A 19,162-nucleotide genomic window follows, 5' to 3' on the forward strand; every position below is an offset into this window, starting at 1 on the left:
ATATAGTTCTGCTTAAACAATGTTTGCTATGATGTGTGTCATTTCAAAAAGGCCTATAGTCAATGTTGAGGGGCAGCACAGGGGCTGATAAGATGCCAGTGTTAATAGACTTGTTTTGGGGGATCAACTGCAGGTAGGTGCTGTCTGACAGACTGAGTATCTGACACATATTGCTGTCAATGAGTCGCTGCCCAGGGGACATTAGCAACAACTGGTATTTCAATTAGACTACAACAGAGGATCCCAAGAACAGCTGCAAATACCCACTGACCATCCCCCCATCACACTACAGCCAGAGAGAGCTGTTGTACTGTATTTTGTCTGTGAAAGCTTTGACTAAATATTTAACAGTTGTGGTGGCATTGTCTATGATGTGGAATGTACATTAGGCTTACTGTCATTGTACAGCCCAGATGTGAAAAGATGCATTGTAAAAAATGACAGAGACGCTAGTGTGAAACAAGTGTACAGCTGTAGGCACACATCTCCTTAGAATATCATGCCTGCACTGACATTTGTTCTGGTACTATGCTGAGAATGTATCAACAGTGTCCTGGGCTCATTTGACATTTTTTAAAGGTACATTTACAGTGTGGAATTACAGTGAAGTGAAATTATTAGGAGTATGCACAGGCCTTTTTTCATTCCACTTGGACTATGCAATTACTTGCCAGAGCTCTGTTTCTAGAGTAGAGACCATAGTGCCTATTTCATTGACATTGGCATCAAATTGAAAAACAGACGTTTCATAAGTGTGACTGTATTTCCATATCTGATCTCACTGGTATTTGAATAATCCAGATCTAATTTCCTGAATTCTATGAAGGTATAATGAGAGATAACTAGGGAGCAGTTTGAGTAATACGAACTGGTAGTTGTTGGCAGCAGAGGGCGCCCCAACGCAATGATTATTAGACCGCAGTGTCAACGCGAGAAATCATTGATTGAATTCCAAAATCTTTGATTCAATCGCACTGATGATGATGATGATGATCTTCACAAAACTTTGTCCCACAATACAATGTACACATTTTCCGTGTATTGAGCAGTTATTTTTCTATTAGTCTATCGTCTCAACTATAGAAGTATCTAACATTTGGTATTCGTGTAGGCATGTATGTTAATTGGGCACACACTTTTCTAAAGAACTGATGCAGTTGTCAATTAAAACATCACATTTTTCCATCCCTATCATGTGAAGTAGGCCTACTTCATCCCTCCATCTATTGATGAACATTCATTATGGGCAGCCATGTCTTGACCCAAAATTAATCTAGTGTCATGGAAATACCTCTTAACGCAATAGTCTCGCAACCTCAATAATCTTCTAAATGCCAAGCCTACTGACTTTATGGCTACGGTACCTGTTTACAATCCCCTGTTCCTCACTACTAGTAGCATCCTCCCATTCTATTGGCTGGTGGTGTTGTCAATCACTCCACTGGTCCCGTTAGTTTCATTGTGGCCCTGCAAAGACAACGCCATCATACCCCATACTCAGCAGCTATAGCGAGTGGGGCAGCTCGAATATCACACAGGATTTATGTAGGCTATAAGGTTATTATTGTCACAAAAACATCAAGCGTCTCATCTTCAACTGCAATGGAATACATTCGTCCGGTTAATTAGACGCCTTCGAATCGGTAAGGAACCGTTTGTCCTTCCTATCCTGTTTCTGTGTAATCGCACCTATACCAATGCGAAATTAATTACTTTGATTTTATCTTTATTGGATGGCATAATGGATCTAATTAGTGTGTTCTTATGGATAACGCATTTGCTCTCATGTCTGTAGGCTAGCTGAGATGTTACAAAGCTTATTTTTCATAATATCTTTATAGACTGCCTTTGCCATGAGAACATACAAATTGCATTGGCCAATTACAAGTATCCTGGCCTCGATCCTCGAACGCCGTTATGTCATGTGTAGGCCTATTCATTAGAAATAAAATCTATGTGCTGTGTCTGCAAAAACATTCAACCTTCTTGAGTGCCTTGTCGCATTCAGAGGCTTGGTGAATTTGTTTACCGTGATATAGTAGTGATAACCCTCTCCGTCAACATGCTATCTCATTCATTCTTAAAATATGGCATCATGATGAAGGATTCAATGTAGCAAATGCTCGTACACTTAGAAAAAAAAGGTGCTATCTAGAACCTAAAAGGGTGTTTCGTCTGTCCCCATGGGAGAACATATCCACAGAAGGTTTTACATGGAACTCAAAATAACCCTTTTGGAACACATTTTTCTAAGAGTATTATGTAGGGTAGGCTATATAGATTTTTGTTGATTGGTTTCTATTGATTTCTATTTTATATGGTGGAGGTTTATATTCAACCAGTCAAGAAGCTTGCAATAACTTGGTTGTGAAGACCATGATCATATGCTCCCAATGGATGTTGCCAACTTGTATTCCTTCCTTTGCTATGTGTTCATCACGGCATTTGTTGATGACCCACTTTGTCCATTGCATTAAGTCAGAAATATGAAATCAAATAAATGGTATTTGTCACATGCACCGAATACAACAGGTGTAGTAGACCTTACAGTGAAATGCTTATTTCAGAGCCCTTAACCCACAATGCAGTTTTAAGAAAAATACCTTAAAAAAAGAAATAAAGTAACAAATAATTAAAGAGCAGCAGTAAAATAACAATAGCGAGGCTATATACAGGGAGTACCAGTGCAGAGTCAACGTGCAGGGGCACCGGTTAGTAGAGGTAATTGAGGTAATATATACATGTAGGTAGAGTTATTAAAGTGACATATGTATAGATGATAACAGAGAGTAGCAGCAGCATAAAAGAGGGGGGAAATGCAAGTAGTCTGGGTAGCCATTTCATTAGATGTTCAGGAGTCTTATGGCTTGGGGGTAGAAGCTATTTAGAAGCCTCTTGGACCTAGACTTGGCGCTCCGGTACCGCTTGCTGTGCGGTAGCAGAGAGAACAGTCTATGACTTGGGTGGCTGGAGTCTTTGACAATTTTTAGGGCCTTCTTCTGACACCGCCTGGTATAGAGGTCCTGGATGGCAGGAAGCTTGGCCCCAGTGATGTACAGGGCCGTACGCACTACCCTCTGTAGTGCCTTGTGGTCGGAGGCCGAGCAGTTGCCATACCAGGCAGTGATGCAACCAGTCCGGATGCTCTCGATGGTGCAGCTATAGAACCTTTTGAGGAACAGTCATTCAGAATAACACTGCTATTTGTGTTTATTTCAAATCATCTTAATTACATCAGGTGAGTTGGATAACCTACTCAAATAGATACTCCTGAGAATATGCAGTATTTGAGAATAAACCAACCCATTGTTGTGAAATTGGTTACCACAGTTCCTTTGATAATTAGAGTAAATTGCGCTGGTTGATCTTCACATCCTTCAATACAATACTAGTTATCCTTCCCAAAATCTACTCATGCTGAATGCTCTTATTCCTCTGTGCAGGTCAGAAAAATACTAACTGGTTGTTATTACATTGTCTATTACTTTGTCTATACATTATCATTGTTGCATTATGCTTACTGTCCCAAATAGGAGTACAGAGAGCATGTCTAAGGATTTGTCTTAGGAGACACATGTTTACCGAGTTCCAAACTACCTCTGGAAGCAACATCAGCACAAGAGCTGTTCGTCGAGAGCTTCATGAAATGGGTTTCCAGCCGCACACAAGCCTAAGATCAACATGTGCAATGCCAAGTGTCAGTTGGAGTGGTGTAAAGCTTGCCTATTTTTATTTAACTAGGCAAGTCAGTTAAGAACAAATACTTATTTACAATGACAGCCTACAATGGTTAACTGCCTCGTTCAGGGGCAGAAGGACAGATTTGTACCTTGTCAGCTCGGGGATTCGATCTTGCAACCTTTCAGTTACTAGTCCCACGCTCTAACCACTAGGCTACCCTGCCGCCCCTTTATTGGACTCTGGAGCAGTGGAAACGCATTCTCTGGAGTGAAAAGAATCACGCTCCATCATCTGGCAGTCCGACGGACGAATCTGGGTTAAGCAGATGCCAGGAGAACGATACCTGCCCCAATGCATAGTGACAACTGTAAAGTTTGGTGGCGGAGGAATAATGGTCTGGGGCTGTTTTTCATGGTTTGGGCTAGGACCCTTAGTTCCAGTGAAGCATACAATGACATTCTAGACAATTCTGTGCTTCCAACTTTGGGGAAAGTTTGGGGAAGGCCCTTTCCCGTTTCAGCATGACAATTCCCCCGTGTAAAAAGCGAGATCCTTACAGAAATGGTTTGTTGAGATCGGTGTGGAAGAACTTGACTGGCCTGCACAGAGCCCTGACCTCAACCCCATCGAACAACTTTGGTATGAATCTTTCCTGCAGCAATGTTCCAACATCTAGTGGAAAGCATTCCCAGAAGAGTGGAGGCTGTTATAGCAGGAAAGGGTGGAGCAACTCCATATTAATGCCCATGATTTTGGAATGAGATGTTCGACAAGCAGCTGTCCACATACTTTTGGCCATGTAGTGTATATTTGGTACATTTCCTTTATACCCTGTAGGAAAGTTTGGTTAAAAACAGGTCAGAAATGTTTTCTGTTTTTCTTTTTGTGTATTTTATTGCACAATGCAAGTTTTCTTGATGTAGGTTACTGGTTTGAATAGAGAGTTTTCCGGTACATAGCTGATGCCGGTACTATCTTGTCTCTCTATCGTCTTGGTTTCTTCTTCAAGTTGCTTACTGCTTCACCAACATCCTGCACTTGGGCTTCATGTCATATTTGCTTGCTCTTTATTATTGATGTGAATAACTCTCACAAATAGAAAAGGTGTAATTTGTGATCGTTTTCTTCTCCTATTGCTAAGAATATTAAGACATCGGCCTAGGCTTGTACTGTTATTCCTATTTTCTTTCACAGAAAAGTTACTTGTATTACAATTGCAAAATATGGGCAGTAATGTTGATTTCATGTATCAGGTATGGATGCATAGTATGATTGTTTGGTGTGAGAAGATGTTTGCAAAAAGCTCCTGCAGTTTTTGTAGGATCCACAAAGGTAACCTTGAAAACCACAGAAAGCCCTGGTCATCCTGAAGTATAATCTTCCATAGAAGCCATACAAATACACCAACTCAACATGGTTCACAACGTTACGGGTTACGGTCCATGTACGGTCTTGTTCTAATTGTTTAGTCCTTGAGGAAGTGCATGAATAGTTGCAAGCTTCAAGTTTTAATGGCACGTGCACAAGTACAGTGAAATGCCTTCCTTGCAAGCTCTAAACCCAGCAGTGCAGTAATCAACATCAATGTAGCACTAAGAATAACATAAGGTAGAACAAAAAGACACAAGAAATTAAAATAAGAAGAACAGGAGAAGTAAGTAAGCTATATACAGGGTCAGTTCCAACACCATATTTACAATGTGCAAGGATACTGGAGTGATAGAGGTAGATATGTATAGGGGTAAGGTGACTAGGCATCAGGATATATGATAAACTGAGGGTGATTCTCAATATGCATACTACCGTGCTCCACACTGTCATGCTCCGAGTGCATTCTCCAACCACGTTCTCTTGAGTACGTTCTTGTGAGGACAAGAGTGTGGAGAATGCATAAAACGATACATTTGAGAAGCACTGGCACACCTATTTTATTACCTCACGCTTCACCTCCCCATTCACTGAACCTTCTTCCAGCCAGGATAATGGCAACAATAGACAAAACAAGATATGCACAAAGCAAACATTTCACTTCATAATTATCAGTGAGATATGTGAATCGTAATAATCTAGCTAACCAGTTAGTTAAACAGGCAAAACTGACCTAAAACCAATGTTATGCAATGTACATTTCCCATGGGTAGCTGCTAATTCTTTGTGGCTATCTAGCTAGCCCTATTGACTTACAGCACCCATTCACTGTACCATTTTCCAGTCACTATTTTTTTATTTACAAGGCAAGTCAGTTAAGAACAAATTCTTATTTTCAATGACAGCCTAGGAACAGTGGGTTAACTGCCTTGTTCAGGGGCAGAACAACAGATTTTTACCTTGTCAGCTCTGGGATTTGTTGTTGCAAACTTTCAGTTACTAGTCCAACACTCTAACACTCTAACTAGGCTACCTGCCGCCCTACCTACTGTTACTAGTAGCTTGCCATTTAGCCCTATTGACTTATTACGGGCTTGCTATCTACAGTACGTAGGCATCATGCCAAAATTAACACAACATGTATTTATTAAGGTATCAAGATAAAATAGCCAACATATGAGATGTAAATAGGCAACATTTCATTCCGAAGTCTGAGTTCATTGTCTCTCGCTTCAGCTCAAATAATGTCCACCATTGATTTCAAGAAATGTTGCGTAATTTAGGTAATTTAACCTGTTATTGAAGAGCCATATATTTCTCTGTGCAATTCAACACAATTGATTTATTTATTTTACCTTTATTTAACCAGGCAAGTCAGTTAAGAACAAATTCTTATTTTCAATGACGGCCTAGGAACAGTGGGTTAACTGCCTGTTCAGGGGCAGAACGACTGATTTGTACCTTGTCGGCTCGGGGTTTGAACTTGCAACCTTCTGGTTACTAGTCCAGCGCTCTAACCACTAGGCTACCCTGCCGCCCCAATTCACCACAGCCCAGTCAGAAAGACAGTACTGTGCTCTTCCTCCCAATCAGTCCCATTCCTCTGCTGAAGAGAGAGCTGCCAAACACCCATGTTGCTGCTCACTGTTGATCCTGTGACAGCATGGCATGCTGCTACTCTCTGCTGTCACACTACAGAGAGACAAAACTGCTCTGAAATGCAGTATATCATACTATACAGTAGGAACTTTGGACTGGCTTTTGTCCATCAGGTGCTTTCATTTGAACTGGTATGCTTTGGTTCATAACTCTCCCCAAACATCACCACATTTGTGGGCTTAATCAATCCAGGACTTTGTATAGGCATTTTGAGGGTTGGTTGGATGTAGACTTGTTGGATGTGTATAGTACACTCCAGCTACTTTGTGCTCCAGTTTGACAATCTGGTTAAGTGGGGCCACTGTAGTTACACTCTTCTGTGTGACATCCCCTGTCCCCTCACCCTCTTCTCTGACATCAGAAGCCATTTTGAACTGGCCATGACCAGGAGTGTGTTGTGTTTAGTGCTGATGTAATCACATAGCTCCTGTTCTGAGCCCACTATCAGTCAGATGTGGGGCTCACGCGTGAGTCCTAGCCTCAGAGCTCAGCAGCCACTCTGTGCTCAGCATCAGCCCAATGCTCCATAGTCACACACAACAACGATGCCCTTTGTCACAAATATATTGTGGGGAAATGAAACGTATATGTGTGTGTATTTGAATGTTTTTGTTCAGTTTGTGTGGTTAACACTGACGGACTCAAATTAACTGCTTTTTACAGATGAGTAAATGTTTACCCATGGATGAATGCAAAGTATGACAGCGCCACGAGGGATGTAAACTCAGCAAAAAAAGAATTGTCCTCTCACTGTCAACTGAGTTTATTTTCAGCAAACTTAACATGTGTAAATACTTGTATGAACATAACAAGATTCAACAACTGAGACATAAACTGAACAAGTTCCACACACATGTGACTAACACAAATGGAATAATGTGTCCCTGGGGGGGTCAAAATCAAAAGTTACAGTCAGTATCTGGTGAGGCCACCAGCTGCATTAAGTACTGCAGTGCATCTCCTCCTCATGGACTGCACCAGATGTACCAGTTCTTGCTATGAGATGTTACCCCACTCTTCCACCAAGGCACCTGCAAGTTCTGATCCAACAGATCCCAGATGTGCTCAATGGGATTGAGATCCGGGCTCTTCGCTGGCCATGGCAGAACACTGACATTCCTGTCTTGCAGGAAATCACGCACAGAACGAGCAGTATGGCTGGTGGCATTGTCATGCTGGAGGGTCATGTAAGGATGAGCCTGTAGGAAGGGTACCACATGAGGGAGGAGGATGTCTTCCCTATAAGGCACAGTATTGAGATTGCCTGCAAGGACAACAAGCTCAGTCCGATGATGCTGTGACACACCGCCCCAGACCATGGCGGACCCTCCATCTCCAAGTCGATCCCACTCCAGAGTACAGGCCTCGGTGCAACGCTCATTGCTTCGACGATAAACGCGAATCCGACCATCACCCCTGGTGAGACAAAACCGCCACTCGTCAGTGAAGATCACTTTTTTCCAGTCCTGTCTGGTCCGGCGACGGTGGGTTTGTGCCTATAGGCGATGTTGTTGCCGGTGATGTCTAGTGAGGACCTGCCTTACAACAGGCCTACAAGCCCTCAATCCAGCTTCTCTCAGCCTATTGCGGACAGTCTGAGCACTGATGGAGGGATTGTGCGTTCCTGGTGTAACTCGGGCAGTTGTTGTTGCCATCCTGTACCTGTCCAACAGGTGTGATGTTCAGATGTACCCTTCCTGTGCAGGTGTTGTTACATGTGGTCTGCCACTGAGAGGACGATCAGCTGTCCATCCTGTCTCCCTGTAGCGCTGTCTTAGGCGTCTCACAGTACGGACATTGCAATTTATTGCCCTGGCCACATCTGCAGACCTCATGCCTCCTTGCAGCATGCCTAAGGCACGTTCACGCAGATGAGCAGGGACCCTGGGCATCATTCTTTTGGTGTTTTTCAGAGTCAGTAGAAAGGCCTTTTTAGTGTCCTAAGTTTTCATAACTGTGACCTTAATTGCCTACCATCTGTAAGCTGTTAGTGTCTTAACGACAATTCCACAGGTGCATGTTCATTAATTGTTTATGGTTCATTGAACAAGCATGGGAAACAGTGTTTAAACCCTTTACAATGAAGATCTGTGAAGTTATTTGGATTTTTACAAATTATCTTTGAAAGACAGGTCCTGAAAATGGGACATTTCTTTTTTTTGCTGAGTTTATGTTGACATGTGAAGCTAAGCAATCATATTTTCCCTCCAGGTGAATCACCCAAGCATCTTTGTGTTTGTGCTGTAGCATTTTCACTTTAGTGCTATGAAAGTGAAAGGCCTGTGTGTTCACTTTTATAAATCTCGTAGACTCCACCCCAAAATCACTGCCGCTTGGCCATTGTTGCAGCAATATCATGGGATTAAATGATGTGTGAAACTAATATGCTTGCATGAAAGCCTGTCAAAACAAGGTTGCCTCAGGCCTATAGAGATGGCCATCTTGGGAATATTCCTTCAAAGGAATTCAATTAGCTGCAACTGTTTGTCTAACATCAAGTCCCCAGATCCAGAGGCAGATTGTATCACACACTCTCCTTATCAACACACACATCACTTCTACCTGTGTGTGCGTGGTTGAGAGCATCAGCACAGAAGCAGGGCTTCTCCTACATTTAATCTCGGAACTCCAATGTACCATTGATCTTCAATAAAGGCCAGTATTCAGGAGCTTTGCAGTGTAATGGCACTCTTCTGTGCAAACAGACAAGACTATATTTAAAACTACATTGCTAAATAAGTACATGGATTCTACCAACCACCAACCCACATATTCTTACCAATGCACACGTACTGAGGCAGCAATAGTAGAGTTCTCTTACAGATGTCTGCCATATGCTGCTGTCTGCAGAACATGCTAAATCTCCATACTATGATCTAGGTCACGTGTCAAACTCATTCCACGAGGGCAGTGTCTGCACGTTTTCGCTCCTCCCTTGTACTTGATTGATGAATGAAGGTCACTAATTAGGAAAGAGCTCCCCTCGACTGGTTGTATAGGTCTTAATTGAAAGGAAAAAACAAAAACCTGCAGACACTATGTGTCACAGGTGTAAAGAGGAGTAGGCAGTCGCAGTTTTAGAACTACTGGATTTATTTAAGCACAATAGAACAAAGCGGTACGAAACCCAAACGCTGTTTTGCTCAAAATATATCTACATAAACATAAAGGCACAGGGCGAACCCAAAGTGCGAAATATAAAGTACTCATGAAATAGTAGGAGAAAACAAGTAACATGTACAATGACCAACAAAAAACAAATGGCAGAGAGAGTATATATACAGTGATAGACTGGGGATTGGAACCAGGTGAGTGTAATGATGAAGAGACAAGTCCGGGGTTGATGAGTGAAGGGCATTTGCCAGCAGTAGATTCGGCAGCAGCTAGAAGGTCGGCGATGCCGAACGTGGATTTTCAAGGATACTGTACTATATTGTTGCGCTTCATTCTTTGTTGAATGGCAGGTCGTTTTCTCTCGGTCACTCCCTCCCTCCCTCCATCGATCCCCAAAGATTTTGCATATGAAATAATATTAGTATAACGTGGTGAGATTGGGTGATTGCGTACGTTGTGATATGTATATGACTCGAGGAGGACTCAATGTTTTTTCATAACTTTAAAGGTAGACTCAGCGATATGGCATAGATGCAGGAAGTAAACAGTACAGTGGTTCAATTTGCGTAAGAACTAAGAGTGTTGAAGCGCGAGGCTCAACATCTCGGCTGTTTTGGTCCCGTGGCTACCACGCTGTTAAAGCCTGAAGCGAATCCGTGCACATGCGCAAATTACTGTGTGCGAATGTGTGAGAGCGAAGCGTTGCGTCTCGCTCATCTCAATGTCTTCAGTGCTGCTCGTAGCAACATCATTTCGCCGAGTCTGCCTTTAAACACTGATAAGTGGTGAACATTTGAGTAGTTTAATGCATTTTCCTCGCCAGAATAAAGTATGAATCATGTGCTGGTGCTCTCCCCAATAGGAGAATGAAAAGATTTTACAGAACAAAAGCAACTACTAAGCAACTACTACTGCTGTAATAAAAAGAAATGGTACATTGCATTACAAAGAAGACATTATGCATTTATGAATTTCAGTGAGAATGTTGTTCATGCCACATTTGAGCAGATTTTCAACCAAGATATAGGCTAGTTAACCAGGTACGATTGTGATATAAGCAGATAGCCTTTTAGGCCTACCCATTGGACTGCAGTAATATGAAGCAATACTCTCCCATTTCATCATAAGTTGTGATATACAGTAGTAGTACAGCAGAACTGTATGGCAGACAGCTGCATTGCAGTCAGCTATACAGTGTCTTAGCAGTGCCTGTCTGCCCTCCATACTGTATCACTCCAATAATACTGTACAGTACAGTACTCTTCTACTGTATACTGGTTTACAGTAGAATAGTAAAATGGTATAACAGGTAGCAGTTATACTGTGTCTCTGAGTGTAAACTCTGAGTCTACATATGTTGTCTATATATCCTGTTTATTGTGGCAGCACCACTTCACAGAGTTAAATTCCTGTGCATGCAAATGTATTTGGCTAATAAAGTTGATTCTGAGTGGTGCCTGTCTGCCAGCCATGCTCCCTGCTCCTCTCTGTTGCCTCTCTACAGTGTCATTTTTCTGCTATGCTGATGCAGCTGCTGCTGGCTGGGGGGCTGACAAAGGAGACGTTTGCTCATCCTGGAATCACGAAGGCCTCCTGGCTGGCACACCAGGCCTAGTTCCTCAGTATGCCCCATTCAAATTCCCCCTCATTGCCAGGGGATAAAGCAATATTGACCAAATTATAGAGATTGACCTTTTAGGAAGCCCTGATAAACATCAAAGGGGCCATTGTTAATGAAATTTATTTATCTTTAATTAGTGTAGTGGGAGAGCAGCAACAGAGCTCTATGTAATAGGGGTTTATTTCACACATGCTAGGGGTTTATTTCACACATGCTTCCTCTGCAAGTTATTTTGAAGGAATCTAATTTTCTCATAATTGTGTTGTGTATTCAGTGTTGACATTTGCAAAGGTCCCCTGGTCTAGGTTAATGTGAGGTCTCATTGTAGTAGGATACAGTGAGTCTTCATCCAATATGCCATTCAACTCTAACCTTTCATTCATTGTTATCCATTGCCTCCACTATGTTGGTGAACTCCTGCACTGTACATTTGAGGCATCCTGCCCATACACATCATCCATGGAGCCAGAGCAGATATTTACAGTGAGGATGTTGGTCCATGTTAATCCACCCTGGCTCTGTCAGTCAGATACTGAGTCCCAAATGGCACCACATTCCCTATATAGTGCACTACTGCCCCAATGGCTCTGGTCAAAAGTAGTGCACTATTTAAGGAATAGGGAGGCATTTGGGACACCCACAGAGAGCCTCTGTGTGAAGGCTGTCTGCTCATATACAATCCTGAGCTGTCAACCAAAGCCCTGTCTGTGTAGTGGGGGCTGGCTGAGGAGTGGTGGTCTTTTCTCGTGTTTAGTGACAATACCATATCTGAGATACTGCTGTGTGATTATTATGTCTATGCAAGACATGCAATTATTGCACAGGGTTTACGTTAGATACTGCTGCTATTGAAATGGCATTGTGACTAGTCCCTTGGCCTTTAGAGATAAGCCCTGAAATTAACTTGGTGTGGGTTAGAGATGGTAGATGTAGGCGTATGAGATCGGCCAGGGCTGTGGCTACTCTCCCTCAGGCGGCATATGGCGTGCCCCCGCTTAGTGCCTACCCAGCAGGCTGTGCATGGAGAGCTACTCCCCCTCTGGGGAGCCAGTCTATCAGCCCTAGCTTTGTGCTCTGCTCTCCACTCATCTGGCCCAGTAAAGAGCGACAGTAAGAATGACTGAGCTCGTTGTGCCATGGCAGTCATGTGATCTGTGTGTGGCTGAATGACTCCCCCCGCAGGCCTCAGCCCCAGTGCCATTATGTTTTATTGGAGGGGCTGGGGATGAAAAGAGAGCCAGCTCTGCTCTGCCCCTGGTCCCTGGACTGCAGCTTCACTCACTCAGAGAGCACGGCCTGCTGGGAGCTCGTCGCCATGGCTGCCCAGTGCCCAGACAGACAGAGACGAAGCAAAAGACAGAGGGAGGGAGGGAGGGTAGAATGGAGAGAGAGAGAAAGAGAGAGAGAGACCACAGAGTGGACACAGACATGAGGAATGGCTAAATGACAACCTTCTGCTGGTGTCGGGTGCTGAAAATCACGTTTTACTTCCACACATAGAGCAGTGTATTTTTGGGACTCGCTCTCAGTTTCATCCAGATATACGCCCAAAATAGGATAGCTCAGCATACCTCTCAATTTGAAAAAAAAAGTCATTTTTAGAGTGGTGTCTGGCAGAGGAGAATACTTCTGAATGAGGGTACTTGCTTTTTTTTGTCCCTTTGTCTCAAAATGAGACTTTTAATTGTTTGCAGGTTTTGCCAAAGTTATATCCTTTTACATTTGCATGCCATTTTATCCTTTATATTGTATACCAGCCTATTAATAGCTATCTCAGCCATCTGCCTGCGATTTCTACACTATAACAGGATGGCTCCAATATGTGATGTCATGCATCATCCAGAACAACAGTAGAAAACAATGGGTCAAGGAAAGTCTGAAGGAGGGAGAATGTCAAACTTGATTATTGCTTGTCTCTACTGGCCCATTCTCTGTTTTCTGTCTATCTGTCTGACCAGCCTCAGTCAGAGAGAGGTAATCAACTACTGAAACTACCTCTCATATATCTTACCCACCAATTTCCTCTGGCCTCAGTATCTAAATCAAGATATATTCCATTTAGTCTGATTGTGAGTTTTCATTAGAAAAACCCTGTGTCTACAGTATTTGTAGTACAAAATGGGGGTTGCGATTCAAGTCAATTTCTATGTGCAAGCTACATAATGACTGCCTCAGTTGCCTCGTACCCCTGCATATACACTCAGTACTGGGACCCCGTGCATATATCCAAGTGAATCTTACTCATTGTGTTTTTATTCCTTGTGATATTATTTTTCTATTATTTCTATTGTTTCTCTCTGCATTGTTGGGAAGGGCCTGTGAGCATTTCACTGTTAGTCTACACCGGTTGTTTACCAAGCATGTGACAAGTACGATTTGATTTGACCGCCAGAATATTTAGACTATACAAACTGGAGAATTACACACAAGACCAAACTAGAAGACTAAATATTATCTCATGCTTATTCTTATACGGGTTACAACAAAGTCATAAACAGTTAACAGATTCAGATAGAAATACATGCATTTGATGAACAGCTCTGCTCAGTAGTCGACTTTGTGTGCAATGAGTTATAACAGATTTTGTCTGTGGAAAATCGGATTCTGTCGTAGATAAAGTACATTTAGTCAATTCACCATGTAGCTAACCCCTGTCGCTATGGGCACGATGACTCCACTGTGAAACATTAGTGTCTCCTCGTTTCAAAGTGCTGGCAGGGCATGGAGCATTTGTTGTGTGCTGTTTTAGGTGGAGATTGATTTGTGTGCAAGTTCAGCTGTTTTATTTGCCAGTAGTAGATGTTTAATTAGGATCTTATGCACAACAAATTCATACAAACATATTGTACGAATTGGATTCATAACATATCATTACACGTTTCTTTTTTGGGGGGGTAGGGGGGTGACGTAGTACACAATTGGATGACGTAAGTACAGAGAGAACGGGGACCTAATTTGGCTCGTGAGCACCACTTTCAAAACTACTGGCTGAAATTATACAAACGTTTTGAAGCATCACTTTTAGTTGTGCAGTGGTTCTTCAAACCTTGCCATCTCAGTTTGAATTCATTGTTGCAGCTTTATGTTTTTGGAGTGCTTTTATCAATTATTGCTGTGATTTCTACTGAACGGCTGTAGTGGACTCTGTTATGAAGCCAATATTTACACTTGCTGGATGAAGGATTACTAGATACTTAAGTTGTTGAAAGTCACTCAGTAAATAGGGAAATAATTGCTTAAAGCACACTTTGCCTCATGCATATCGTCTGTAGTTATTCCAAGTATCAGGAGGCAAAGCTCTGTAACACCTGTATGAGGCTCTTGATTGAAGGATACTTGATGAAAAACACTCTCATTCAAGCTATTTTAGGTAATACTATTTCAGCTCAGAACATTGAATGAATTAAGCCCCCCAAATCCATTTACCTGGTACAGGTAATATACAGAGAGAAATGAGGCCATCATACAGACAGATTTTTTTTTATTAAGCCTGGCACCTAGATTGTGTCCCACGCTGCAACCTGTTGTTTACTAATGGACAGATATTGAGGTCACGGTTCAACAGAGCACAGCCTGTCACAACTTCCCAAGGCATTAGCTCTGAGGGCCAGGTCTGGGGCTGGGGCGGAAAATGAAATTGCAAGACCCATTTTTGGAGTGACGCTTACAGTAAATGAAAATTGGCTGGCACACACAGTTGATAGTCATGTTTTATTGAACACTATAAATTAATAATGAAATGTTTTTTTCTCCCCACAGGGCCTCTGTTTTCGCAGTACACAAAGCAATGTGGAGCAAATAAAGATCCTGATACACTGAAACCAGAGGTACGTACCTCAGTGCTGCCTGCCACAATAATTACAGCTCACACAGCAGACGGGCTCACACACACACACACACACACACACACACACACACACACACACACACACACACACACACACACACACACACACACACACACACACACACACACACACACACACACACACACACACACACACACACACACCAGCTGGCCACTGCTGGTTTGGAGTTTGTGCTACAGGCACTCCTGCTGTCCACAGCTACACTGTCTTTCTTTTCTACCTCTACAAGTAGGATGTTACAAAGAGCGCTCATAGCAAATGTGTGTTTGTTGTTTCTCCTGTACAATAAGTGTCTCCCAGCTAGGCAGCAGGGCCCTAGTGCCCCTACAATAGCTCAAATCTCAGGTGACCAAGTCAGGAAGAGAATATTCAGTAGTGTCCCAATTGTGTCACTCTCTCACTGTCTGGGCTGTGTGGGGTGAAAAAGGCATAGGATGTTTTGGCTTGACTTAATGGGATCTCTCTGTCGCTCTCTCTCTTCTCTCGCTCTCCCTCCCACAGTCCTCTCTCACTTTCTCTCTCTGTCTCTCTCTCTCTCCCTTTCTCCATGCTGGAAGCTAAAGCTCTGTGCAGGTCAGCCCAGAAAATCACCCTACCAGTAGGTTCACCTGGTGTCACAGAGTGCACATATATGTGTTCTTACTGTCTTTATACAGTTGAAGTTGGAAGTTTACATACACTTAAGTTGGAGTCATTAAAACTCATTTTTCAACCACTCCACAAATTTCTTGTTAACAAACTATAGTTTTGGCAAGTCGGTTAGGACATCTACTTTGTGCATGACATTATGAGATTGTGATTATTTCACTTATAATTTACTGTATCACAATTCCAGTGGGTCAGAAGTTTACATACACTAAGTTGACTGTGCCTTGGAAACCTTGGAAAATTCCAGAAAATTATGTCATGGCTTTAGAAGTTTCTGATAGGCTAATTCTGTCTCCTATTGATGAACACACTTTGGTGCGAAAAGTGCAAATCAATCCCAGAACAACAGCAAAGGACCTTGTGAAGATGCTGGAGGAAACAGGTACAAAAGTATCTATATCCACAGTAAAACGAGTCCTATATCGACATAACCTGAAAGACCACTCAGCAAGGAAGAAGCCATGGCTCCAAAACCGCCATAAAAAGCCAGACTTGGTTTGCAACTGCACATGGGGACAAAGATCATACTTTTTGGAGAAATGTCCTCTGTTCTGATGACATCATGAGGGAGGAAAATGATGTGGATATATTAAAGTAATATCTCAAGACATCAGTCAGGAAGTTAAAGCTTGGTCGCAAATGGGTCTTCCAAATGGACAATGACCCCAAGCATACTTCAAAAGTTGTGGAAAAATGGCTTAATGAGAACAAAGTCAAGGTATTGGAGTAGCCATCACAAAGCCCAGGCCTCAATTCTATAGAACATTTGTGGGCAGAACTAAAAAAGTGTGTGCTAACAAGGAGGCCTAGAAACCTGACTCAGTTACACCAGCTCTGTCAGGAGGAAAGGGATAAAATTCACCCAATTTATTGTGGGAAGCTTGTGGAAGGCTACATGAAACATTTGACCCAAGTTAAACAATTTAAAGGCAATGCTACCAAATACTAATTGAGTGTATGTAATCTTCTGACCCACTGGGAATGTGATGAAAGAAATAAAAGCTGAAATAAATCATTCTCTCTACTATTATTCTGACATTTCACATTCTTAAAATAAAGTGGTGATCCTAACTGACCTAAAACAGGGAATATTTACTAGGATTAAATGTCAGGAATTGTGAAAAACTAAGTTTTTTGGCTAAGGTGTATGTAAACTTCCGACTTCAACTGTACATGCAACTGTTCTGAGCAGTTATCCATCCAGCTTTCTCACTGTCTTTCTGTTTCTTCTTCACTAGTGACATGTTTTCTATTTGATCATAATCCTTGTCTTTGCATGCTGGGCGGTTCCTGTCACGGAGGACCAGACAGTGACTTCGATGCTAAATTACTTATCAACATCTAACAGCACTCTGTTCTTTCCTCCTGAGGCAAGTCTATGGTTGCATCCCAATTGGCATCCTATAGTGTTCACTACTTTTCATAGTGCACTAAATAGTGACCACAACGAAGTGATTGGCATCCTATAGTGTTCACTAATTTTGATTGTGCACTAAATAGTGACCACAACGAAGTGGCTTTCTTCTGCTTTGCAGTGAGCTCACTTGTTTTGTGAAAGTCAGCATAGAGCAATCAGCATAGTGCTTGAGCCATGCTTTGGCCCTGTCACAAAACCTGCACTCTGCAGTTTCTTCTTCCTGTGTGAAGACTGAGGAGCGCAGCATAGGCAAGCAGGCAGACAAAGGGGATGGATTGTGGTAGGAACCCCGCCGGCCAGTCCGAAGCAACAATACAACAGGCTATAAATAGAAAGGAAGCTTTTTTGGGGGCAACCGGTTTCCACTTGGCAGAGTGGAAACCGGTTGATGCACAAGGGTTTCTTCTTCCAAGAACCAGCTTGAAGCTTCCATGGAGCCAGCTGAGTATTCAACAGGCATAGCATTTGCATACATCATGCAGGCAGATGCACAGCTGTATGCCTCTGTTCTGTTATATACGGTATGTATGCTCTCTCTCATACATCTACAGTAACCATGATCTGGTTGAGCCATGGCAGATGGTTTGTAATGGAGTCGATGAAGCAGAGAGAGTTCTGTGTGGATGTGACTGTAACACTTGTGGTCTGTGTTGAATTTGTGGAGAGAAACAAGGCAACATGGCGGGCCAACCCTGTGACTCAGGCTCTGGAGAGTGTCTACGTCCCAAATAGCACCTTATTTCCTACATAGTGGTCAAAAGGTGTGCACTATGTAGGGAATAGGGTGTCATTTGGGAAACAGATGGTGTGTATGAAGTAGTGGTGCCTGTCTGCCTGGTGAGTCATGACATGCTGGAGTCATCAGCAGCTCTGCAGTGGTGACATCATGGCTGCTGTGGCTGAACGTAGAGAGCTACAAAGTCACTCTCACTGGCACACTGTCAGTGGAACGATAGACAGTGGGAGTTTATGGTGGGTGTCGTGTGTGTATGTGATGGTTAGTGAGAGCTGAAAATGAGTCAGTCATTCCAGTGAGGTTGTTCCATGTGAAGACCTCCCATATTTCCCCCTCGTTTTCTTTTCTTGTGTCTTTTTCATGGTCTCATTTTTTATTTTTTATTTCACCTTTATTTAACTAGGCAAGTCAGTTAAGACCAAATTCTTATTTTCAATGTCGGCCTAGGAACAGTGGGTTAACTGCCTTGTTCAGGGGCAGAACGACAGATTTGTACCTTGTCAACTAATGACGAACCTAACTGAACACTGTTCTTCAGTATGCTTGGTTTTTCATAATTGCATCACTATGTCTTTAGGCCCTTAACGATGAGTATCAATTATCTGTTTTAATTAGTTACTTTCTCACACCCCTTTATTTCACCCTCAATGAATAGCTGTGGTGTGAGCTTGGAACAATGTTTCTGAATTGTCAGAGTAACCCTCAAATGGTTGTTGTTTCACTGTGGTTGACTGTAAATCAGATTAGCCTGAGACACAGCAGGCTGGGCTGTGGTGGTAACTGCTAACCTATTTTAGCTGCACTCCATTATGTTGGCTCATTTGTTGACATTTTATATCCACATTTTTAATTTTTAACCTTTATTTAACTAGACAAGTCAGTTAAGAACAAATTCTTATTTACAATGACGTCGGTGTGCTGACGTTTAAAGCTTATCTCCTTCTAGTTGCATCGCTCTGTCGAGGTGCAGCGGTGTTAAAGAAACATGAGACGTCACTCTGTCTCTCTCTCTCTTTCTCTCTCTCTCTGCGGATGAAAGAGAAGAAAGA

The 19,162-nt window shown here is 42.5% G+C and overlaps 1 protein-coding gene across 3 annotated transcripts in view; it reads left to right on the top strand.

Moving 5' to 3' along the window:
- Positions 1 to 114: 114 nt before the first annotated feature.
- Positions 115 to 19,162, top strand: part of LOC112250060 (tyrosine-protein kinase Fyn) — a 75,791-nt gene continuing 56,743 nt past the window's right edge. For 2 of the 3 annotated variants that reach the window (XM_042321609.1, XM_042321611.1), the window contains exons 1-2: positions 115 to 1,643; positions 15,203 to 15,270. The gene's annotated coding sequence lies outside the window, so the exon portion shown is untranslated. Of the gene's footprint in view, positions 1,644 to 15,202; positions 15,271 to 15,813; positions 15,911 to 19,162 lie in introns of all 3 variants that reach the window. The other variant, XM_042321610.1, reaches the window with a different exon arrangement.

Source organism: Oncorhynchus tshawytscha, linkage group LG05 (genome assembly GCF_018296145.1).
Source record: "Oncorhynchus tshawytscha isolate Ot180627B linkage group LG05, Otsh_v2.0, whole genome shotgun sequence".
Classification (NCBI taxonomy): Eukaryota; Metazoa; Chordata; class Actinopteri; order Salmoniformes; family Salmonidae; genus Oncorhynchus; species Oncorhynchus tshawytscha.